The sequence below is a fragment of the Giraffa tippelskirchi genome, chromosome 1 (assembly GCF_054371585.1).
Source record: "Giraffa tippelskirchi isolate mGirTip1 chromosome 1, T2T-mGirTip1v1.2.pri, whole genome shotgun sequence".
Classification (NCBI taxonomy): Eukaryota; Metazoa; Chordata; class Mammalia; order Artiodactyla; family Giraffidae; genus Giraffa; species Giraffa tippelskirchi.
The window spans coordinates 136407431-136432746 of NC_137275.1; the positions used below are offsets into that span (position 1 = coordinate 136407431).

General features: G+C 38.5%; 2 protein-coding genes across 12 annotated transcripts in view; one reads left to right on the forward strand and one right to left on the reverse strand.

The window, feature by feature from the left end:
- The window catches only part of LINGO2 (leucine rich repeat and Ig domain containing 2), a 1356204-nt gene that overhangs the window by 1322883 nt on the left and 8005 nt on the right, over nt 1–25316 (forward strand). For 9 of the 11 annotated variants that reach the window (XM_081497697.1, XM_081497679.1, XM_081497690.1 and 6 more), the window contains one exon: nt 21050–21185. The gene's annotated coding sequence lies outside the window, so the exon portion shown is untranslated. Of the gene's footprint in view, nt 1–3324; nt 3457–21049; nt 21186–25316 lie in introns of all 11 variants that reach the window. The other 2 variants (XM_081497635.1, XM_081497624.1) reach the window with 1 other exon arrangement.
- The window catches only part of LOC145509321 (uncharacterized), a 403057-nt gene continuing 394378 nt past the window's right edge, over nt 16638–25316 (reverse strand). The window contains exons 11-17 of the transcript XR_014056003.1: nt 25021–25053; nt 22703–22754; nt 21739–21972; nt 20999–21157; nt 20202–20315; nt 18037–18123; nt 16638–17456 (exon numbers count right to left, since the gene is read on the reverse strand). The gene's annotated coding sequence lies outside the window, so the exon portion shown is untranslated. The remainder of the gene's footprint in view (nt 17457–18036; nt 18124–20201; nt 20316–20998; nt 21158–21738; nt 21973–22702; nt 22755–25020; nt 25054–25316) is intronic.

A 25316-nucleotide genomic window follows, 5' to 3' on the forward strand; every position in this document is an offset into this window, starting at 1 on the left:
CTTCTGACTTCATGTATTTCCTTCCCATGTTTGTTGAACTCGTTATTATTCAGCCCCTAAGTCGTGTCCAATTCTTGTGACCCCGTGATGTGTAGCACCCCCAGCCTCCTCTGTCCTCTACTATCTCCTGGAGTTTGCTCAAATTCATGTCCATTGAGTTGGTGATGCTATCTATCTATCTCATCCTCTGGTGCCCTTTCTCCTTTTGCCTTCAAACTTTCCCAGCATCAGGGTCTTTTCCAATAAGTTGGCTCTTCACATCAGGTGGTCAAAGTATTATAGTTAAACTCATAGGAAACCGAAATAGGACATTAAGATCAGTGACTTGAGGGACAGTAAAATGGAAATGAAGATGGCAAGTCCTGGCACAAGAATTGTACTAACCTGGCACTGCTAATTGATCTCATCCTCTTTCCTAGTAGGGGCTTCCCTGATAGCTCAGATGGTAAAGAATCTGCAAGCGAGAGACCTGGGTTTGATCCCTGGGTAGGGAGATCCCCTGGAGAAGGGAATGGTTACCCACTCCAGTTCTTGAGAGGCCTGGTGAGCTACAGTCCATGGAGTCACAAAGAGTCAGACACGACTGAGCTTTATCTGATATATCTATCTTTCCTGGTAAGCGCACACACATACAACCCAGTGCTTCAGGTAACCATCCCCATGGATTAGATTTCTTATACACTGTGAAGCATATTTCCTCTTTGGGGTTTAGCAATTAAGTGCATGCAGCTTGGAATAGGGTTGATCAGTGTTCAAATTCCAATTCCACCACTTATCAGCTCTGTGACCTTGAACCAGTAACTTGACTTCTCTGAGCCTTGAGTTCTATAAATAGAAGGTAGTGTTCCTTTTAGAATTGGTAAATGGTGAATAAACTGCTTGACACAGTGCATGGCATATATACTATGCTCTCAATCAATGATTTTATTATTATCCAAAAGAATTAACTACTTTTCTATGTTTTCTACTTTTCAACTTTGAAGCATTAGATTTATCAAAATGTGTGTGAGGGGAGTTTTATGGAACTATTCAGTGGTGTCTTAGGTCTTTTTGCTGGATTCTATATTGACAATAACAATAAGTAATTCTAGGAGAGACTCAGTTTAGAAGTAAATTCTAGCAGGTAGAACCTGTTTATCTATTTTCAGCCATGTGCTCAGTGTCGCTCCAGAGTATCTGTTGCATTGAACTGCAGTTCAGCTAAAGATTGCTCATTTAGAGGCTCAAGAAGCCTGGAAAGATTTTAGAATTCAGGTTGGAATCAATGTGAAAGCTGAATCTGGAGATGAGGTGTTCTTACATGCCATCCGAGAAGCAAAGGGTACAAGAGACAAAAACACGGAGTGTGGCCAGGTAGGAAAAGCTCTTTGATGAGATGTCCTTTCCGTAGACACTCTCCAGGAAGAGAGAGCTAAAAACAGTCAAGTACACACTTGACGCCCACTGGGGCTTGTTTGCAGAGCCTGAATCTGGGACAAACAGCTTGCTGCATCTCTTAAGGCCTAGACTCAGCACTTATTTAATTTGAGATGCATTTATTTCCTATTAAAAACTGTTGCAGTTACTCTTTGGCATGAATTGTTTTCTGGATAGCAGGGTGAGACTGTCAGATGGTTGTATTGGCTGGTGACATGTTCAGCCTCCCATGTGATGGGGCAGCCATTCAGATAATCAATTTAAATATTTCACTAACACAGTAGTAAATTTTTTAAAAGTATACAGTGATGGTGCTACTGTTTGTCATATTCACACTGCCTTTTTATTTATAATAAACTTTTCTTCTGAGGATGTGTCGTTGAGAGCTCTCCCTAGAATATTATCATTTGTAATAGATGCTCCCAAATAGTTTATTTTTATTTATACTAGTAGCTGGGGAGTCATGGTAACACCTGGGAAAGTGCAGAAGCAAAACAATTTTCTTTTGAGGAGATAAGGGGAAGCCACAGAGAAAAAAACTGTTGGGCGCCCTTCAAGTCCTTATCTCCTGAAGTAATGAATTAGTCATCCAGAGGGGCAGGAATATTCCCAGCAGGTGAAGCTTCCCTGGTTGTCTGGGAGGTTTAATTCTCAGTTAACATTAAGAGTGACTGTGAATGCCACCTTCCCATCCTTGTGTCTATGATGAGGCTGTGAGTACTGTGTCTCCCATCTGGGCGTCTGCTTTTTCGGAAAGAAAAGAATGCAGACCAAAATCTGAATTTTTGCACAATGCCTAGAGTCTATTTCCATGAATGTTGCATAATTACTGAGTGAGAGTGTCTCTTATGAATTTTCAGGTGTGTGCTTCCAATTCATTTTTTTTCCCATTTACATAGAAAGTCGATTGGAACAGGAGTCTTTGTTGCTGCCTTAGTGAAATCTTCTCAGGGGATTTTTCACAGAGATTTATGTGCTTGAAACCAAACTTAGAACAAAAAAATATACTGAAGGTTCTTCAAATTACCATGGGAATGGTTCAGCTCTTAGTGTATTCCTGTCACACAGAGAATTTTCCAGCTAGGCTGACTCCTGGCCCAGCCTCTGCTCTCTTGGGAACTGAAGAGAGGGTATAACATTTAGATTCGCACCTTCATCCAACCTAATGAATCTAATGAATCTTCTTCCTACAACTTAAATCCTTTAAAAAAAAAATGAAGATAAAACATGTGAATAGACTTTTAGAAAGAGGGGGCCATACAGTGCAGTGGGTAAAAACAGAGATGACAGAGCCAGACCTGCTATGAGCATGCGACATCAAGTCCATTTCTTAAGGGCTTTGAGATTGGCTCATGTCATCAGCTAAACAGAGATGACAGTGGTACCTCTCTCATAGAGTTGTGAGGAGTAAATGAGACGATACAAAGAGCACCTAGTACAGTGCCTGGCATATACATTCTCTCTATGATTTTATTATTCAGAGGTTTTCTTAATTCTAGTTATTTTGGCCCCAGAAATCACTCCATGCAAATATAAACTCTGGATGTGCCTACCTAGAAAAGGGGGAGTTTAAGTCATGATGTAACATAACAGTTCTGTTGCAAAGAAGGGACCGGGCTCAAAACTGGAGAAGAACTGAATGTCTTATGAGAACAAGCCCACCTTCCTTCCCAGAAGGCACACTTGAGGCAGAGACGTTGAGGAAAGCGCCCTTGGTGGGGAAGTCAAGCAGATCTCCACATGACACTCAAACTCAGGTACCAGCTTCATCTGCTGTCACCAAAGGGCAGCGAGGCAGGTGGTGAGCCAGGAAGGAAAACCCCTTTCTGCCTTGTTCTCTCTCACTGCTCAAGCCATCACTTCAGTTCAGTTCAGTTCAGTCACTCATTCGTGTCTGACTCTTTGCAGGCCCATGGACTGCAGCACACCAGGCTTCCCTGTCCATCACCAACTCCCAGAGCTTGCCTGAGTGCCATCACGATTACCAAGGCAACTACATAGACAGTCTAGAAATCTACCACGTGGACTCTGATTCAGCAGGTGCTATTGTAGATTCTGATTTAGTGTGCTTTGGATAAAACCCACAGATCTGTATTATGTATACACACACATATATAATATTTAATTTATAATATTTATAGTACACATTTTACAATTGAAAATTTATTATCATTCAAAATTCAAAATGGACAAGAATAGAGATAATAAACACCCTCTCTCCCGCTCAGCTCCCTTCCCTGGAAATAACCAATGTTATCTTTGTATTCTTCCAGAGCTGTTTTATTCACATACAAAGATACATTTATTTTCTCATATTTTACATAAGGATAAGTGTCTTACAGTTTTCAGAGTACAAGTCTTTTGCCTCCATAGGTAGGTTTGTTCCTAGGTATTTTATTCTTTTTGATGCAATGGTAAATGGGATTGTTTCTTTAATTTCTCTTGCTGATGTTTTGATGTTAGTGTATAGGAATGAAAGAGATTTCTGTGTATTAATTTTGTGTCCTGCAACTTTACCAAATTCATGGATGAGCTCTAGTAGTTTTCTGGTAGCATTTTTGGGTTTTGCTGTGTATAGTATCATGTCATCTGCAAACAGTGACAGTTGGAAAAGAAGAAGTACAATTCATTTCTTTCTCTTCTTTGATCTCCATGGTTAGGACTTCCAAAATTATTTTTAATAAAAAGTGGCATGAGTGGATATCCTTGTCTTTTTCCTGATCTTAGACGAAATGCTTTCTGATTTTCACTATTGAGAAGAATGTTAGCTATCGGTTTGTCATTTATGGTCTTCGTTACATTGAGGTGGGGCTTCCTTTGTGGCTCAGCTGGTAAAGAATCTGCCTGCAATGCAGGAGACCTGAGTTCAATTCCTGGGTTGGGAAGATCCCCTGGAAAAGGGAAAGACTACCCACTCCAGTGTTCTCACCTGGAGAATTCCATGGACTACAGCCCATGGGGTTGCAAAGAGTCAGACATGATTGAGCAACTTTCACTTTCACGTTGAGGTAGGTTCCCTCTGTACCCACATTCTGGAGAGTTTTTATCATAAATGGATGTTCAATGTTGTCAAAAGCTTTTCCTGCATCTGAGATAATCATATGTTTTTTATTCTTCCATTGTTTAATGTGGTGTATCACATTGATTGATTTGAGATTTTGAAAACTCCCTGCATCCCTGGGATAAATCCCACATGATCATGGTGCATTATCCTTTTAATGTATTGTATTCTCTTTGCTAGTATTTTAGTATTTTATTGTCAAGGATTTTTGCGTCTATATTCATCAATTGGCCTGTAATTTTCTATTTTTGGCATCTTTGTCTGGTTTTGGTATCAGGGGATGGTGGCCTCATAGAAAAAGTTTGGGAGTGTTTCTCCCTCTGCAATTTTTGAAAGAGTTTGAGGAGAGGTGTTAGCTCCTTTCTAAATCTTTGATAGAATTTGCCTGTGAAGTCATCTGACCCTGAACTTTTGTTTGTTGGAAAGGTTTTCATCACAGTTGCAAATTTTTGTGATTGATCTGTTCATATTTTCTATTTCTTCCCGGCTCAGTCATGGGAGATTGTACCTTTCTAAGCATTTGTTCATTTCTTCTAGGGTGTCCATTTTATTGGTGTAAAGTTGCTTGTAGTAGTCTCTTATGATCCTTTGTATTTCTGTAGTATCTGTTGTAACTTCTTCTTCATTTCTAATTTTATTGATTTGAGTGCTTTCCCTTTTTTTCATCACGAGTCTGGCTAAAGGTCTATCAATTTTAAAGGACTAGCATTCATTTTCATTGATTATTTCTATTTTTTCTTTTTCTCTATTTCTGCTCTGTTTCTTTCCTCCTCCTAGTTTTGGGTTTGGTTTTTCTGCTTTCTCTAGTTGCTTTAGGTGTACGGCTAGGTTGTTTACTTGAGATTATTCTTATTTCCTGAGGTAACCCTGTATTGCTATAAATGTCCCTCTTAGAATTGCTTTTGCTGCATCCTACATGTTTTAAATCGTTGTGCTTTTGTTTAATTTAATTTCTTTCATGATTTGATGACTATCCTTACTATTGTTTCAACTACTTTTCCTTTTTGTCTGTATATCTGTTGTAGATTTTTGCTTTGCAGTTACCATGAGGTTTTGATATAGCAATCTCTCTCTATACATGATTGTTTTAAGTTGCTGGTCTCTTAGTTTCAAATGCGTTCCCAATATCCTGCATTTGTACTCTTCTCACAACTGCTGGTTTTGATATCATAGTTGTGTGTAGATGATTTCCTACCTTTACTGTATATTTGCCTTTACCAGTGAGCAAAATTACAGGGAGTATTTATAAGTTTCTTGTTTCTAGTTATGCCTTTTTCTTTTCTGCTTTGAGAAGCATTTGTTGAAGAGGTGTTCTGGTGGTGCTGAATTTCTTAGTTTTTGCTTGTCTATAAGTTTTTGATTTCTCTTTCGAGTCTGAATGAGTCCTGCTGGGTAGAGTATTCTTCGTTGTAGATTTTTCCTTTTCATCACTTTAAGTATATCATGCCACTCCCTTCTGGCCTGCAGAGTTCCTGCTGAAAAATCAGCTGATAACCTTATGGGGATTCCCTTGTATCTTATTTATTGCTTTTGCCTTGTTGTTTTAGTATTTTCTCCTTGTCTTTAATTTTTGTCCATTTGATTAATATGTGTCTCCGCATGCTGTACTTGGGCTTATCCTGTATTGGACTTTCTGCACTTCCTGGACTTGAGTGTTTCCTTTTCCATGTTAGGGAAGTTTATAACTATTATCTATTAAAATATTTTCTCAGGCCCTCTCCCCCAACCCCCACTTCTGGGACCCCTATAATGCAAATGTTGTTGTGTTTAATAATTTCCCAGAGGTTTCTGAGACAGTCCTTTTTTCACTCTTTTTCTTTATTCTGTTCCACAGCAGTTATTTCCACCATTCTGTCTTCCAGGTGACTTATTCATTCTTTAGCTTCATTTACTCTGATGTTGATTCCTTCCAGTATATTTTTTCATTTCAGGGATTGTATTGTTCATCTCCTTTTGTTTGTTCTTTAAATCTTTTAGCTCATCATTTTTTGTACCTTCTTGGTCGGTGCCTCAATACTTTTTCCAAAATCTTGAATCATCTTTATTGTCCTTGCTCTGAATTATTTTTCAGGTAGATCGCCTATCTCCACATCACTTAGTTGTTCTGGGATTTTATCCTGTTTGTTCATCTGGAAGATTTTCTCTCCTGTCTCATTTTGTCTAACTTACTGTGTTTATGGTCTCCTTTCTGCAGGCTGCAGTTGTAGTTCCTCTTTCTTCTGTTGTCTGCCCCCTAGTGGGTGAAGCTGGGTGTAGCCCCACTAGTAAACAGGGTCATGTTAAGTGGTGTGTTTAGAGGCAGCTGTGGGCTCAGGATGACTTTAGGAAGCCTCTTTGCTGACGGGTGGGGCTGTGTTCCCACTGTTTGTCATTTTAACTGAAGTGTCCCAACACTGGAGCCTGCAGGCTATTGGGTGGGGTCAGGGCTTCCATGATAGCTCAGTTGGTAAAGAATCTGTCTGCAATGCACAAGACCCTGGTTCAATTCCTGGGCTGGGACGATCTGCTGGAGAAGGGAAAGGCTACCCACTCCAGTATTCTTGGGCTTTCCTTGTGGCTCAGCTGGTAAAGAATCCGTCTCTAATGTGGGAGACCTGGGTTTGATCCCTGGGTTGGGAAGATCCCCGGAGAAGGGAAAGGCTACCTACTGCAGTATTCTGGCCTGGAGAATCCCATGGATTCTCCCATGGAGAATCAATGGGGTCGCAAATAGTTGGACATGACTGAATGACTTTCACTTCAGGTTACCAAAATGGCAACCTCTGGGAGAGCGCATGTTGATGGATATTTCCTGAGGCTCTACCACCAATGTCCTTGTCCCTACAGTGAGCCACAGCCATCCTCCGCCTCCTCAGGAGATCTTCTAAGACCCGAGTAGGTCTGGCACAGTTTCCTAGGAGTCACTGCTTTGCCCTGAGTCCCAGTGCACGAGAAACATTGTGTGTGCCCTCCAAGAATGGAGTCTCAGTCTCTCCCAGTCCTCCAGAGTGTCTGCACTCCAACCCCACTAGCCTTCAAAGCCAGAGGGTGCTCCTCCTGATGCCAGCCCTCCAGCTAGGAAGCTGGAGTGGGACTCAGAACTCTCACTCTTGTAGGAGAACCTCTATGATATAGTTACTTTCCAGTCTGTGGGTCACCCACCCAGTGGAGAGAGGGTTTGATTATCTTGCTAAAGCACCCCTCCTACTGTCTCATTGTGGCTTCTTCTTTGGATGTAGAATATCTCTTTTGGTAGGTTCCAGTCTTGTCAATAGTTGTTCAGCAGTTATGACTTTGGTGATTTTGTGAGAGGAGATGAGCTCAAGTTCTACTCCATCTTGTCCCTCCACCCTCCAGTCAGTAACAATTTTTTTTTAATATAAGAAATTTGTTGCCACATTTGATCACACACCGTTTATATACAAAATTATATTCTATATATAAAATACTGCCCTATTAGTAGTATATATGAAGTTATTTAATTCAAAGCAGTAGGATTTGGTTACTATGTATGTTGGATGCAAATTATACCAGCTTTGCAAGAGACAATATGCTGATATAAATGGGCTGATATTATGTCAAGGAGGTATGGGATTTAGTAGGAGTATTTGCATCATAGAAGTCAGTAATCACTGGAAAACAGGAGAAAACTGGTTGTTAAACATTTACCAACATAGCACTGTTTCAGTAGGTCAGGTATCCCAAACCAAACACACACGTTTTCTTTAACAGGCACAACTGCAGAGACTGGGCAGGCAGGCACTGCTATAAAGAAAGATATTTTATTAAATAGTACATTACTAAGACTGGCACATTAAATAGAAGGTTAATCACAGTATTGACTTCTTAGCTTTAATCACTGAATTCTTGCCAGTAACCAAAAATGTGGATTAGACACACAGAATTTATCTCTCATCCCTTTGCTATTAAGTATCTAAATAATTATTTCTGTAGTCAGAGTCTCCAAAGCTAAACACATGATGAAGAAAAAATGTCCCCAGGTCCTTACTCTTATAGTCCTAGGATGCAAATCAGAAGTCTAGATAGTTAATAACTTCTCTGGCAACAAAATGAAGCATGTGGAGTGTGTCTGGGGCACATTTGATAAGTTATCACACTGTTTCTAAATCTCCCATCTTTGACTCTAATAGCAAATATTTCCAAAAACCAAGTATCATTTTGAGATTTTCTGGCATTAAATAGCCTTGGAATTCCCCAACTTAAGTTGAGGAACAGTATTCATACATTTGCCCTAATGACCCTTTTCTCGCCTAGAGTGCTAAGCAAGAAATTAGCTCTCTTCACTCACCTTACTGATGGCTGCAGTTTCAACTTTTGAGTAAATCAAATGCATTACATGCTGTTTTAATTACATACTTCCTGTTTGTGAAACCCAACTATTGGTCAAACATTACATTCAGTAAACAGGAAGAACAATGCTGTTACTCTGGGAACTTGTAGTGCTCTGATAATCCCAAATAAGGGCATGCAATACTATGTGGCAAGGAACACAGTCACTGGCCTTGTGTGGATCGGGCTGCAGGTTTGTTAAGGGCTTTCCCATTGTCCCAATAAATAGTACCTGCAGGCCTTTGGTGACTTAATAGCAAGCTGACTCTGCCTTATGTTTCCATATATTCCTCTCCTTCTACAAACTGCACAGGCCCCTGCACTCAACATCCACCCAAGAGCTTTCTCTAAAGACCTGTGATGACTCCTAATAAAAGAATGCAGAGAAATAAAAGATTTGAGCTATTGACCTCAATCCTAGGAAGACTGGAAAGGGACCCAGAGGGGTGTCAGCTCAAAGCATCTTCTCTCCGGCATTGCACCTAGGCATGCAGCCTAGGACCTTCCTTCTCACTGGTCCAGAAAGTACAAACTCAACTCTTCCATCTAGAATACCCCCAAATTTCTACTTGCATGACAGATAGTAAAGCCTTTAAATTGACCTCACTGGTGAAGAGATTGTGGATTGGTGGTGGTGATGCGTGGGAGCGTGCTAAGTTGCTTCAGTCGTGTCTGACTCTTTGCAACCCTATGGACAGTAGCCTGCCAGGCTCCTCTGTCCATGGAATTCTCCTGGCAAAATACTGGGAGTGGGTTGCCATTTCCTTCTCCAGGGGGTCTTCTCCACCCAGGGATCAAACCAGAGTATCGCATCTGCTGTATTGGCAGGCGGGTTCTTTACCGCTAGCACCACCTGGGAAGCAACGTTTCTGTCACTGGACAGGTCAGCGTTATACCAGACTCTGTACCGTGGAGCAGTGACATGTTCAGGACAGACAGAGGTTGTCAGAGGACTCTTAGGACGGCTTTTGGGAAGACAGAGAAAAGAGGATTAGGATAAAGAGGGGAAACTTTTCCTCATTAAATAAACTTGAAGAAAGCCTGTCTTTCTCATGTCACAGGTTTTCTAAACGTTGCTGTTCTCTTCTGACAATTTTATCTAATTAACATCTATTTTTCACTTCTTTATGCAGTAATCAGAGTTCAATTACCAGAACCCAGCTGCTGATGCTAAAAAGTACTGGAAAATTATATTCATACAATAAATCCTCAGATGCCCTCCGTTCAGTTCAGTTCAGTTCAGTCGCGTCTGACTCTTTGCGACCCCATGAATTGTAGCATGCCAGGCCTCTCTGTCCATCACCAACTCCCAGAGTCTACCCAAACCCATGTCCATCGAGTCAGTGATGCCATCCAATCATCTCATCCTCTGTTGTCCCCTTCTCCTTCTGCCCCCAATCCTACCCAGCATTAGGGTCTTTTCAATGAGTTGACTCTTCACATGAGGTGGCCAAAGTATTGGAGTTTCAGCTTCAACATCAGTCCTTCCAATGAACACCCAGGATTCATCTCCTTTAGGATGGATTGATTAGATCTCCTTGCAGTCCAAGGGACTCTCAAGAGTCTTCTCCAACACCACAGTTCAAAAGCATCAATTCTGTGGCACGCAGCTTTATTCACCATCCAACTCTCACATCCATACATGACCACTGGAAAAACCATAGCCTTGACTAGACAGACTTTTGTTGGCAAAGTAATGTCTCTGCTTTTCAATATGCTATCTAGGTTGGCCATAACCTTCCTTCCAAGGAGTAAGCCTCTTTTAATTTCATGGCTGCAATCACCATCAGCAGTGATTTTGGAGTCCAAAAAAATAAAGTCTGACACTGTTTCCACTGTTTCCCCATCTATTTCCCATGAAGTGATGGGACCAGATGCCATGATCTTAGTTTTCTGAACGTTGAGCTTTAAGCCAACTTTTTCACTCTCCTCTTTCACTTTCATCAAGAGGGTCTTTAGTTCTTCACTTTCTACCATAAGGGTGGTGTCATCTGCATATCTGAGGTTATTGATATTTCTCCCAGCAAGCTTGGTTCCAGCTTGTGTTTCTTCCAGCCCAGCGTTTCTCATGATGTACTCTGCATATAAGTTAAATAAGCAGGGTGGCAATATACAGCCTTGACGTACTCCTTTTCCTATTTGGAACCAGTCTGTTGTTCCATGTCCAGTTCTAACTGTTGCTTCCTGACCTGCATACAGGTTTCTCAAGAGACAAGTCAGATAGTCTGGTATTCCCATCTCTTTCAGAGTTTTCCACAGTTTATTGTGATCCACACAGTCAAAGGCTTTGGCATAGTCAATAAAGCAGAAATAGATGTTTTGCTGGAACTCTGTTGCTTTTTCGATGATCCAGCGGATATTGGCAATTTGATCTCTGGTTCCTCTGCCTCTTCTAAAACCAGCTTGAACATCTGGAAGTTCACGGTTCACGTATTGCTGAAGCCTGGCTTGGAGAATTTTGAGCATTACTTTACTAGCATGTGAGATGAGTGCAATTGTGCGGTAGTTTGAGCATTCTTTGGCATTGCCTTTCTTTGGGATTGGAACAAAAACTGATCTTTTCCAGTCCAGTGGCCACTGCTGAGTTTTCCAAATTTGCTGGCATATCAAGTGCAGCACTTTCACAGCATCATCTTTCAGGATTTGAAATAGCTCAACTGGAATTCCATCACCTACACTAGCTTTGTTTGTAGTGATGCTTTCTAAGGCCCACTTGACTTCACATTCCAGGATGTCTGGCTCTAGGTGAGTGATCACACTATCGTGATTATCTGGGTCGTGAAGATCTTTTTTGTACAGTTCTTCTGTGTATTCTTGCCACCTCTTCTTAATATCTTCTGCTTCTGTTAGGTCCATACCATTTCTGTCCTTTATCGAGCCTATCTTTGCATGAAATGTGCCTTTGGTATCTCTAATTTTCTTGAAGAGATCTCTAGTCTTTTCCAATCTGTTATTTTCCTCTATTTCTTTGCATTGATCGCTGAGGAAAGCTTTCTTATCTCTCCTTGCTATTCTTTGGAACTCTGCATTCAGATGGGAATATCTTTCCTTTTCTCCTTTGCTTTTCGCTTCTCTTCTCTTCCCAGCTATCTGTAAGGCCTCCTCGGACAGCCATTTTGCTTTTTTGCATTTCTTTTCCATGGGGATGGTCTTGATCCCTGTCTCCTGTACAATGTCACGAACCTCTGTCCATAGTTCATCAGGCACTCTGTCTATCAGATCTAGTCCCTTAAATCTATTTGTCACTTCCACTCATAAGGGATTTGATCTAGGTCATACCTGAATGGACTAGGGGTTTTCCCTACTTTCTTCCGTTTGAGTCTGAATTTGGCAATAAGCAGTTCATGATCTGAGCCACAGTCCGCTCCCGGTCTTGTTTTTGCCGACTGTATAGAGCATTTCCATCTTTGGCTGCAAAGAATATAATCAATCTGATTTCGGTGTTGACCATCTGGTGATGTCCACGTGTAGAGTCTTCTCTTGTGTTGTTGGAAGAGGATGTTTGCTATTACCAGTGCATTCTCTTGGCAAAACTCTATTAGCCTTTGCCCTGCTTCATTCTGTACTCCAAGGCCAAATTTGCCTGTTATGCCAGGTGTTTCTTGACTTCCTACTTTTGCATTCCAGTCCCCTATAATGAAAAGGACATCTTCTTTGGGTGTTAGTTAAGATGCCCTCACCATCTCCTAAAGCAAGACAAAGGAGTTTGATTCCTCAACTCTTATTACCTACATACCTTCATTCTCCTTTTATAAATTCTTCTGTGACTTTGGTTCCCTTCCAGGACCATTATTGAAGGCCCATAGGGAAGAGTCAAAGAAAGGAATAAAAATAAACATGTACACTAACAAAGAAGTTTCCATCTAAGGACAGTAAAGGACTTACAACATATGTACATATTCCAACATTTTTGTTTTTAAGGAATCAAATGAAATTTGAAGAGCATTTTACCTGAAGTTAATATTCATGTATCTATTTGGTACAGAGAATTTTGTTTTCCAGATGGAAAAATTCACACCCTAGTTTGTATATTCTTTAAGTGTTAGTGTTATGAGAGAAGTGGTCGTTGAAATCCTTCCCTGAAGGTCTTATAAAAAAACTTACAATTGAATGGTTAATTTTGATAATGATTAATTTTTACAAGTTTCTAATTCCATCAAATTGTTTTGTGTATGCAGGAGGTTACATTTTATAATACTTTGGCCATCTTAAGTCTTTGAATAGAAGGGGAAGGAGGTAAGGGAGAGTAGGAAGAAAGGAAAATGGAACAAGAAAAAGAAGGAAGGAAGGAAAATGGAAGACTTAAGAAAAAGAAGAAAGGAAAATGGAGGGAGGAAAGGAAGAGAAAAGAAAAACTGTGACCTTTTTAGATGATTATGAAAAATACAAAGTCTTGTTATAGAACTTGGGGTGTTCCTTTGCTATTTTAAGTAAAAAGAGGAAAGAACCAGGATTTGCTATGGGGCTTCTTGTCTGTCAACTACTCCATGTACTTAATTCACTTAAAAATCTCAGTAAATAGTTGATAGATAGAGGTGTTATTCTTGACATTATGAAACTGAGAATTCCTGAGTTTACATGCCATGGTTAAGGAGTCAGATAAGATTGTCCAAAACTTCCTGTTCCCTTTCATGTTATCTATTTTCATGTTGTGTCTATTTCCTGGCATAGCATCATGCCTGATTTCTTGATTTCTTGATAACTGGTTGCCCATTCCAAGTCTTTGAACTCACCTTCCTGATTTAATAGAATTCATAAACATCACTCTTCCCATAGCACAAGCAGAACACAACAATGTTGTTTACTGAGGGTAATTTCTTACTGTTTCAGTCCTCTGGCTGTAAAGATATCCTAGCCCTCAAATATCAAAATTTGCTCAGTTCTAATCCCCAGACTACTTAATTGATCTTAGACATTTTTTTCCTAAAACTAGATTAATCAAGATCAAAGAATGTATTTGTTCTTCATATTTGTATTGAAAGAACTCAGTTTTGAGATAAGCATCCAGGAGAAGAATTGTTAGAACCCCTGAACCAAGGGAAACACCAGCCCAGGACCATCAGGAGGGAAATCTACATGCTCCCAGGGGAGTGGCCATCTTTGACTGGGACAGCTCAGGTTTTTCTCCTGTTGCCCAGAATATTATATGCATAGTGCCCCCATCCCTTCACAGGAGAGTCCCAGTTTGGGTGGTATCCGCTGTGGTCATTCTACCTGTATAATGTAAAACCTAGATCACCAGAGCGGACACACGTGGACTTCCCTCCTACCTTGAGTTTTGCTATAGTGAGAACATGCAATACTAATAAAACATTATGAGGCGTTAGTGAAGCTAAAACCAACTATATAATAAATGCTGCTTATGTAATTCATAACATATGTTGAAAGCAGCTGTTTGTTTCTCTGCTATGGCAGACTTGTTTTCAGAGATGGGCAGAGGAAGTTCAGCTGGCTTTGGAGTCGATGACAGAGCTGGGTTGGAATCCTCGCCCTGCCACTTGTTACAACAATGACCTTGACCTGGCTGCTCTGCTCTCCCTAAGGCTCAACTCTATATCCTACAAAGACAATAGGCATAATACCACCTACCACCCAGGGTTGCTTTTACCAGAATAACAAGGGCTTTAGAGCCACAGACACATCTGTTTAAATACCACTTGTACCACTTCTTTGCTGAATGATCTTGGCATTAAATGTGACCTAGAGACTCAGTTTCCTTATCTACAGAAAATCATAACAAGTACAGTTCCTATCTCAGAGGTTATTTCGAGCACTAAATAATATAATGCATATAAAGTAAGCATGTAATAAATACTCTGTCATCATTTTGAAACATAATATGGGGAGATACTTAAGGCCTATAAATAATTTGTACCAGAAACTGTTAAGATTGCTTTCTCTCTGGTCACACATTATTAGGTACTAACTGGTGTAGCTTAAATCACAGTGATCTCAGAATCAAATTAAGATTTCACCTGGCTTTAAATACTCAACCAGAGGTTCACATAAACTTACCCTATGAATTATACCCCTGAATTAGATGAATTAAAACCTCAAATGACATTGTTTTCTATGAAACAAATTTAAATTGCTAGAATTATTTCCTTATGTAGGCTGTTTTATACTCTAGGCTCTTTCATACTTTGTTTTCTACCTTCATTCTTAGTCATAAAATTCTCATTTTCTGAGCCATTTATGGGTTTTCTTTTGAGACAGTTTATCCAAATGCAGCATGTATATTGCATAAAGGTAAACGTAATATGTGTTCCTTATGATTCCAGAGATTTTTACTAAAATATAAACTAGCAAATATATGTAAGCCTTCCCAGTATGTATATCTAAATATCTGTACATAGACAGACACACATACATTGTCTACGTAGTGTGTATATATAAACAATGTGTATGTATAGTCTCCAAGGAGACACATAGTTAACCAGCTCAATCTAAAACACACATATGTGTGTATAAATGACAGTTTTCAGCCCTGTTTATATATTTCAGTGGAAACTGAGATGTGATTTCTGTATTCCATCATTGGAAATAACTCAATTGAAGGACCAATTATTCATGAATACTCTATCAGCAGCAAAATGGAAAGCGATGTCCAGTGCTGCATGGAGAGGAGAGGGTGTTAGAGAGAGAGACTGTTGGGAGTATAGACAGAGGCCTGAGTGCAAGCCTATTCCAGCGCTTGTCTGGTATCTGATGCTATGAAGTTATCCTTCTGTGTCATCGCTCCTATAGAATTCTGCCAACTGAAATATCAGAAGTGAAAGACTCGTTGCCTAAGCCTTTCATGTATTTCCCAAAGTATGGGATGCATTCCAATGTGATCCTCTCATTTTAGGAGGTACAAAATGTTTAGTAACCCTGAATTAATGAAGATGAAGCTAGTCCCTTTTATGTGTACTGTCAACCCTCTAATTATAAGAAGACGACGACTTGGTTTTAACCCCTGTCTGACCCTGACATTATCCACATGGAGATCAGGTCTCTGGCACATAGCCTGGGAAGATAAGAAATTGTAACTAGAATGTAATGTTGTTTTGTTTCCATTGTTTATATTTTTAAAATTAATTTCCATTTACTATTTTCCATTCTGGTTTTCCATCTAAAATTGTACAGTGAATTCTTACTTTTAGGGTATTTAAGTTTTAAATACCTAACACACTGACTCGACACAAATCATGCCATAGTAACAAAGGCCTGGCATCTAGAAACATCATGCTCCTGGTCCTAGTACCCATTATTAAAGGGGTGCCATGCTTTGTACAAGACACTATTAGGCCCGAGCACACTCTCTCTTTCCTTCAGGACAAGAATAAGCACGTTAATATATGAACAGAGCTGCCGCCCAGATCACATAGGCTGAGGCTTACGTGTCATTCCCTTTCTAGCATCCATGACTTGAATCCTTTCCTTCCCACTGACTTACCCTATGCTTGTGGTCTGGAGGCACCATGGTTGAAACTGCTATTCCATTAACACACTTGGATGTCAACTCAATAAGTAAAGAGTCCAGTAGAGAAGATGCAACATGTACAAAAATAATATATGGTAGGAAATCATCAGGTAATTATAGAGCAATATAATATTGATAGAGAAAATAGAAATAGTAACCAAAAATGGTACCTACCTTCTACTCTGTAATGTGGGCTGATTAAGTAAAAGGTACATTAGTTCATTTCTAGGTATCAGTTAGTCACTGCAGCAGAGGCTTACTATGATTGCGTTTTGAAGTGCTTTCATTATATTTTTATGTTCTATCTTTTCAAAAGTAATGTAATGCATGTTGAAAACATTTTTTACACAAAAACAATTGATAGAGTGTTGCTACAAGTAATGGATATTTATTCTAACACTTAACATTTTATTGTATTTCTTTACAATCTTTTGTTTGATGCATAAGGATATTTCCCCTTTAATATTCACACTATAGGTATAAATTTATATCCCACTTTTTTCACTTAACATTTCTGCATGTAAACATTTTCCAAGTTATTAAATATCTCCTATAACCATGATTTTAATTCCTATATAATAGTCAATTTAAGGAGATGAATCACAGATAATGTAATTACTTCTCCATGACTAGACATTGTTTTATGAAATATTACAGCATATTAAATAATACAGTAAAATGCATCTTTGATGTTAAATTGTAATTTGATTCCAATTTGAGAAAATTGAATCATTAATTTGTTTACTGGACAGTTTCCCTACTAGATTATTAACTGTTTGAGAACAAGAATTGCATTTACTCAATTCTACATCCATAGCTCTCTGCCTTGAACATAGAAGGTACTTGTGATATGTTTACTGAGCCGAACTGAATGTACTTTCTTTTTTGACAGTTTTCCACTCTTTTCTGGAGAAAATTCAAGAAATCATTTGGCAGTCATCAGTTTCAGTTCAGTTCAGTCGCTCAGTCATATCTGCCTCTCTGTGACCCCATGGACCGCAATACGCCAGGCTTCCCTGTCCTTCACCATCTCCCGGAGCTTACTCAAACTCATGTCCATCGAGTTAGTGATGCCGTCCAACCTTCTCATCCTCTGTCGTCCCCTTCTCCTCCTGCCTTCAATCATTCCCAGCATCAGGGTCTTTTCAAATGAGTCAGTTCTTCACATCAGTCATCAGTTAGTTGCTAAAATAAAGGAAAATCCTCAAGTATCTACTATAATTAGAGGCAAAATCTATTGAGTGTCTTGGGATATAACAACTATGCATTCTTAGTTAGCTTTTTTGCCATATGGCTTTAAAATAAAATCATTTGCTTTCATTTTCTTATCTACAAAGTAGCTAGAAAAATGATAAAATTCCTATCACCCAGGAATCTAAAAATGACTTAGTTATACCTAGTTATACTAAGTCATTATTAGTATTATTAATATGACTTAATGTTCTTAACAGAATAGGCACATAAATGGAAATTTTAGGTGCAGTTCTCTATCTGGCAAAGATGGTTATATCAATAAGCACCAAATTTGAACCTTAATGTGGCAAGATATTATTTTTTTTTTTTACATATTGGAGAAATACAAACAAAACAGCTGAATGTAAAACTGCAATGATATTTTAGACAGATAATAATTTTCCAGATGCCTACATCCTTTCAAGAATAACTTATAAGTAAACAATAGAAGCTTAAAATATATCCATGCATACTAAATTGTTACTTAATATCTATATCTCTATATATTGGCAGAGAATAGCTAGCTACTTACCAAGCCTACTTCCTCTTCCTCATAGGCACATAGCTAAACTTCATTTTCCCAGACTCCCATGCATAGGTGTACCAACATGACTGAATTCTGGTGAGTGAAATCAGAGAAAAATTATGAGTGTTATTGTCAGGTCTGGTTCATGAAAACCTCTTACCCAGAATCCTCTTTGTCTTTCTCCATCTGAAAATGGAGAATGGCAAGGACTTAAAAGATCTAGGAAAATGTGGAGCTATGAAAGGCACAGGCACAAGTCCCTTAGTGTTTTCTTGAAACAGAACTAATAAACTACTGGTTTAAACTACTGTGTTACAACAGCTAGGAGAAATTTATATTTGTTCATTTCCAGAGTGTTCCATATGGGATTTGAGACAGCTATCTTGTCTGAGCAGCTTTCAAAAAGGTCTGGGTGACTGCAGCACCAACTAATTAAAACCAAGTAATCTCCAGAGAGAGTCCCTTCATTCAGGAATACCCACACTTCAAAGAGTCCAGTTTTTCATGGAACAATAGATAAGATTTAAGAATCTGAAGGGGAAACTACTTAACAGAATTCTTCTCTATTTGATCTTATTTTCCTAAGTAAAATTTATTAATAATAAGAAATGGCCCTCTGTGGTCACATATTTTATAGAGATTGGCCTAGGTGGATCTTGAGGGATAATTACCACAGAAAGGCAGCCAACCTTTTTTTCATTCCATAGGGAGGCATTTATTTTATAGCTCTTCCTAACTCTATTGTCAGAGGGGTTTAAGTAACTTATTAATAGGAACTTTTGCCCAAGATTGTGGTCACCTCAGTTTGCTCATTTGTAATATGAGATACTTAACAGACATTAATATCTACCTTAATAAACTAATCCAGTACTTCCAGATTGCATGTCCCTGAAGGCAACTCTTTAATTGGGAAATTTTTGTAAGTACTCCTTTCAGTTGAGAGTTTATATGTCTAGGAGATATCACTTAATAATGTTTCTCTTTCTCTGAATAATAACAATATTATTACTGTGTTATTATTAACTATTAATAGTTAATGTGTTTGGAGCTCCGACTTCATATACACTCTCACATTTTATTGTTATGATAACCCAGTAAGTTACCAGGGAAGCCCAAGTTTAGTTACAATTATTCCCATTTTAGAGGTAAGAAAACTGAGACTAAGAAAGGGCTAAGATTTAAACATATTTTTATTATTGCATACCTAGGTCCTTAGCCATTACCTTATACTGCCATATAGATTTGAAGCACTTCATAATATATTTGAGAGACCATCAGGCATCTTGAGCCAACTACCCTATATTTAATAATATTAATTTCAAAGAGATACATCTCAAAGCTACACAAAAACCACTTTCATCTCTCAAAGGTTTAAGTAAAACAGGCATCCTCTTTACGTCCAAGTATTTCTATGTAGGCCAAAAGGAGACTCAGAACTACAGTAGAAGAGCAAATGATTTGCATTTCAAAGAGATCAAAATAAACACTAGAACAGAGGGCTCTCTGGTTTCAGGAAAGATTAAACAGAAACTATTAATTGATGACTTAGGACAAGCTTTGCTAATTGTTTACTAGTCACTTGAATACAAAATGAACTCATGTTTTGAAGTAGATACAGTCCAGTGGAAAGCTGTTTCAGAACCATGAAAAAAGATACCAAAGCATAGCCCAGAGGGAAGATGAGGCAATTTTGTGGTTTTCTCGGTTGTTAAAAGGAAGCGTTACTATTAAATTTTTTTTTAACAAAAATAGTTATAGTTGCTATTTCTTTGAGATGAATTGTATATAGTGAAAATGTGTAAGAAAGGATGGAAGAAGTACAGGGTAAAAGGTGAGAACCCTGCCTTTGAAGTAAAAAGTGCACAGAAATACTGGCTCCATAACTGACTGTACATACATGGTAAGTTGCTTCAGTTGTGTCCGACTCTTTGCGGCCCTATGGACCATAACCTGCCAGGCTCCTCTGTCCATGGGATTTCCCAGACAAGAATACTGGAGTGGGTTGCCATGCCCTCCTCCAAGGGATCTTCCCACCCCAGGGAGAGAATCCATGCCTCTTAAGTCTCCTGCATTGGCAGGTGGGTTCTTTAACCTTTAGTGCCACCTGCACCGTTACTGACAAGGGCTGTATAATCTTAGGCAAATAACTCACGAGCAAGAAGGGTGCTTACCCTTTCTTCACAAGTCAGGAGGTAAGTGCTTCAACAGGCTCTGCTGGAATCCTTCAGTCTTCCACTGTAGTTAAGGGCACACCATGACTTTGGTCTGACTTCTTCCTAAGAAATCTAGAGAATAATTGTTAGGCTTGATTGTCTCTTTGTGGCACAGGAAAGGAAGCTGCTGCTGTACTGGGGTTTTTCTACATTGATGGGTTTTTACTTGGGCAAATGAATTTTCCCCATGCCAATGAGGGAAACATGCATGATAAAGCCAGTATGGACCTTATATTAGGTCCTTTACTATCATGTCATCTGGGAAGGTCATGGGCCCTCAGGCCGTCAGTTCAGTCGCTCAGTCATTGTCCGACTCTTTGTGACCCCATGGACTGCAGCATGCCAGGCTTCCCTGTCCATTCCCTGTCCATCACCAACTCCTGGAGTTTACTCAGACTCATGTCCATAAAGTCAGTGATGCCATCTAACCATCTCATCCTCTGTCATCCCCTTCTCCTTTTGCCTTCATACCTCTCCTGAATTCAGAGGGGAAAATTTAAGGTGCTATGCAACTACATCCATGAGTCCTGCTTGTCCAGTTTACTAGCTGTATGATTTCATATAAATTTCATTGCATGAAATCATACTAACAGCTAATTTATATATAGAGAGAGACTTTAAATCAAGTAGTAACTGCAAGCATCTAACAGTCTCTAGTCAAGTAACTCAAGATCAAAATTTTATCTTTAGCTATTTACAGAAATGGTCATCTGCACATGATTAATATCTACAATGGTAGATAACTGTTCACCTACCTGCATAAACCACTGAGTAATTTTATCACCCCATTTGTAATTTTTGTTTAGAAAATACGAGACACATCAGATATCCTCCAAACTTGGCTTTCATGTCAGCTGTTTCCACTTCCTCCTTGAGTATGAAGAGTCTGGATACTGAAAGTTTCCATCTCCTCCCTATCAAAAATAAGTTGAGAGAAAAAAGGTAAAAATACTTTGGAGGGTAACTAGAAATCACATAGAAGGATAATTTTTATTTTGCAGAAAAACAGTTCAAGTCCAGTGTTCCCTACCAGGTTGGGGACTTTGGGGTTCAATCTCAAGTTCGCTCAGGTCTTTCAAAGAACTTAGGTAACTCTGGTGACTTTCACAACTTACGCTAAAATTGATTTTTCTTGGTTTTCAAATGTTTAATACAACTGTCACAACTCTTCAGTATCTGATTTGGACACAGACCAGTATTTATGAATTTATGGTTTTAGACACCTGGAAGTTATCTCATATATATACTGGACACTTTTTTTTAAATTAAATCCTTTACTTTCTTTTCTTCCCCCACCTCCCTCCCTCATCACCCACCTCTCTCCACTTGGGAAATAGCTTTACTGGAAATAAATAAATAAGTGAAACTATCATTTGTTTGTGCGAAGGTTTAGCGATTTCTGTGCTATCCATTTATTGTTGTGTGCCCTTGTTCAGATGCCAGTCATGAAACTAAATTAATCATAGAGTTCTCAGGATAAGAAATTTCTCATCACCTTATCATCCATTAAAGCAGCTGTTTCTCTTCTAAGTTTTCTTTTTAAACAACACACAGCCATCATCATCTCTTTCTCTTCTCCTTTATGCTTTTTAAAATGATAGCAATTGGAAACTCCTTTTCTCTTTGTAACTGTATCATCCTTTAGAGGACTTCCTTGCTCAGTATCTTCCAAATCTGTCTTCAGAGGAAATCCATGTCTCCTTGGCAACGCTTTATGTTCTGACAGATACTGTTTCAACAAACCATTCTCCCATTAAAATAATTATGGCAGTCACCTTACACACACCACCTTTAATCATCACATTTATTCTGCTTTATGAGCACAAATTAACATACCAAATACTGAGAATCATAGATATTGTATCAGCTTACCCATGTCCCACAGCTAACAGATGTCAAACTCAGAGTTTGAGCCACATATTGCATTCAAATATTGTTTGTTTTCCATTGTAAAGTCCTTTGTTTTTTTGTTTTGTGCTTTAACAGAATGAGTTGCAAAATATACTTAGCACACAAAAAGTATAAGCAAGAAAATATCCCAACTTCATACACTAGGTTTAAAAAGGCACTTATCATTGAGCCTAAGATCAGAATTAAGATCAGCCTTTGATCAGAATTAATGGAAAGGCCCTAGCTGGCTTCCTACGGATTTTAGTCTTCTGCTTTACTCTTAATGAAATGAAGTTCATCTTATCAGACCATGGTCACAGACATCGCGAGCAAGCTTTGATTGAAGACTTCTGCTGACAGTGGAAGCTAAATGGAGTCAGCAGTTTGTCCTTCTAGACTAAAACTAAGAAGTATTGTGATAAGAATAATAAAGCAGAACCCTCCTGCACAGTTTCCAAACTATATACATCAAAGAACTGTGATGAGATATGGCCTCATATTATCTACTTCCGCTTAGCTGAAAGACAGAAGTAGAATGGAGGAGCTGCCCAGAAGCGAAAGCAGCTTACCTGCTGCCTGCTTGCTGAGCACTTGTCCATCCTTCTTTGTGATGGTCCTTCGCTTTGGAACCAAAAGAACACATTTTTAAGAAAAATGATATTCAACGCTATATACCTTAGTTGAACACCTTTCTGGTTGAGTTGCAGCCATGGTTAAATTAGATGCTGTCATTTCCATGTTGGACACAGAGCCTAATTAAGGGATCCAAACAATGAAATAACCTTTTCCCAAACCATTACTGAAATAAACCAAAACTAGGATGCCAGTTATCTCCTTATCTAACTGGTGATATGTAGATCATGCAACTCTACCAGACAAAACTACACTCAGCAGTGGAATTTATATAGCCTTTATCATAAATCAAAATGAAAAGTACAAAGTGTGTAATAAAACTTCTATCTTGAACATAAAATCTGTAATAAAATGTACATTTTAAATAAAACGTACATTTTCCCAGCCCTACCAAAGAAATACCCCCAAAAGTATCTGAAAAATTTTACTTTCAAAGAGTGGAAAATCCTTCGGCTCACATATCTTGACCCAGTGACAGACACATTTGAGAAACTTGAATTCCTTATCTTGTTACTGCTGAACTTGCCATCTCAGTGAATGACACCAGGTCCCATCCAGTTGCCAGAAGGCTAGAACTCATCTTTGCCTCTTCTCCTCCACCCCTTACAGTCAATCCATAAAGAAAACATTTCTATTCGGCCTCAAAACACCTCTTGAATCTGTCCACTTACTGAAGACTACTCCTGTGAACCTGCTTTGTTCTGGTTTGAATAATGCAATGGCCTCCTGAGTTTCCAGCTTCAAGGTTTCCCCTCCTGCAAGTCTATTTTTCATAGCAGTCAGATTAATCTTCCCCAAATGTAAATCTGTTCATATCACTCCTTAGCATAAACCACTTTAATGGCTTGCCATTGCCCTCAGAATAAAGTGCAAACAGCTTATCACAGTTTACAAGCCCCTTGTAAATCATCCCTCTAATTACCTCTCAGCCTCTTTTCCCCTCCATTTCTCTTCTGGTCTTGCTCACACCATTCTGGACTACATATTTTAATTCCCCAGTCATAGGGTGTTCTCCACTGTTCTCATGCCTCTGCACATACTGTTCCTTTTGTCTAGAACTCACTATACCTTCCTGTACCAAGGATGGGGGGAGGTTGTAAATGAAAATATACTGTTGCAAGTCTACTATATATTTTACCTGAAGCAATTCGATAAGAAGTATAAATAAATTGTGGTAAATTAAAGATGTATACTCTAATTCAGACAGCAACTAATAAAAATAATGTAAATAAATACAGAAAGAAGAATTGAAATGCATACTTAAAAAACTACACTTGATCTTAGCCAAAAGGCCCAGAAGCAGACATACTTTTTAAAACCTAATTGCTTAAAACAGAAGATAGGAGAATGAGAGAAACAAAAGAATTCAAGAGACAAATGGCCAACATATAACAACATGGCATGCTTAAATGCAGCCATATAGTAATTATATTCTATTTTAATGGACTTAGCAACCTAACAAAAGGCAGAAATGCTCTTTAACTACAAAGATACCAATATGTTCAAAGTTTCATATGGAAAAATATGTACCATGGAAACATTAAGCTTGAAAAGCTAGAGTTGCTGTATTCATCATTCAAAATTACTTGAAGACAAAAAGTATTACTAGAGACAAACATCTGCTTAGTATCAGAATTTCAAAATACGTGGGGGAAAAAAGCTACAGAACTAAGGGAGATGTAGACAAATTCATAGCTGGAGATTTTAACACATATTTCTGTCACTGATCTATAGAATAACTTAGAAAAATTTAAGATTTTCGCAATCCTTATTAACATAAGCAACCATATTAATCTTCACAGTTTTTGTGGCCCACTACACCCCCAAGCAGTAAATACACATTTAAGTACAGATGGAGTGGTCAGAGATTGATCCTATGCTGGTCCATAAGACAATCTCAGTAGATTTCAGAAGGCTGACATTTATTGGTAAAAATAAATAAGCATCTAGAAAAGACCTAAATATTTGGAAGTTAATTCAAAATTACACTGTCCATAGGTCAAAAATGGAAACAAAAAATAATTTTGAAAAAAATTTTGACTGAGAATGTCTTTTAAAATATATTGAAGTTTATGAAAGGATATGCAATGCATGAAGGGATATAGTTTTAAAAGCTTATATTAGAGGAGGAAAAAGGCCCAAAATTAGTGATCTAAGTTTCTACCCTAGGAAACTTAAAAAAAAAAAAAAAAGTTCAATAAAATTGACAAAATTCTAGCAAAGCTTATCAAGAAAAAGGAAATGTACAACTTACCAATATCCAGAATAAAGGAGATGACCTAGAGAGCTTGAAAGAATAATAGGGAAACTTTGACTTCGGCCAAATAAAATTCATATCTTGATGAAATAGACAAATTCCTTAAACACATTACCAACTGACACAAAAAAGAAATAGAAAATCTAAATATTTCAATATCTACAAAGGAAGCTGACTTACACTTCAAAACATTCCCACAAAGAAAACTCTTAAGTTCTTTGGTTTCACTGGTAAATTCTATCAAATATTTTAGAAAGAAATAACAATCCTATACCAACTCTTTAAAATAAAGA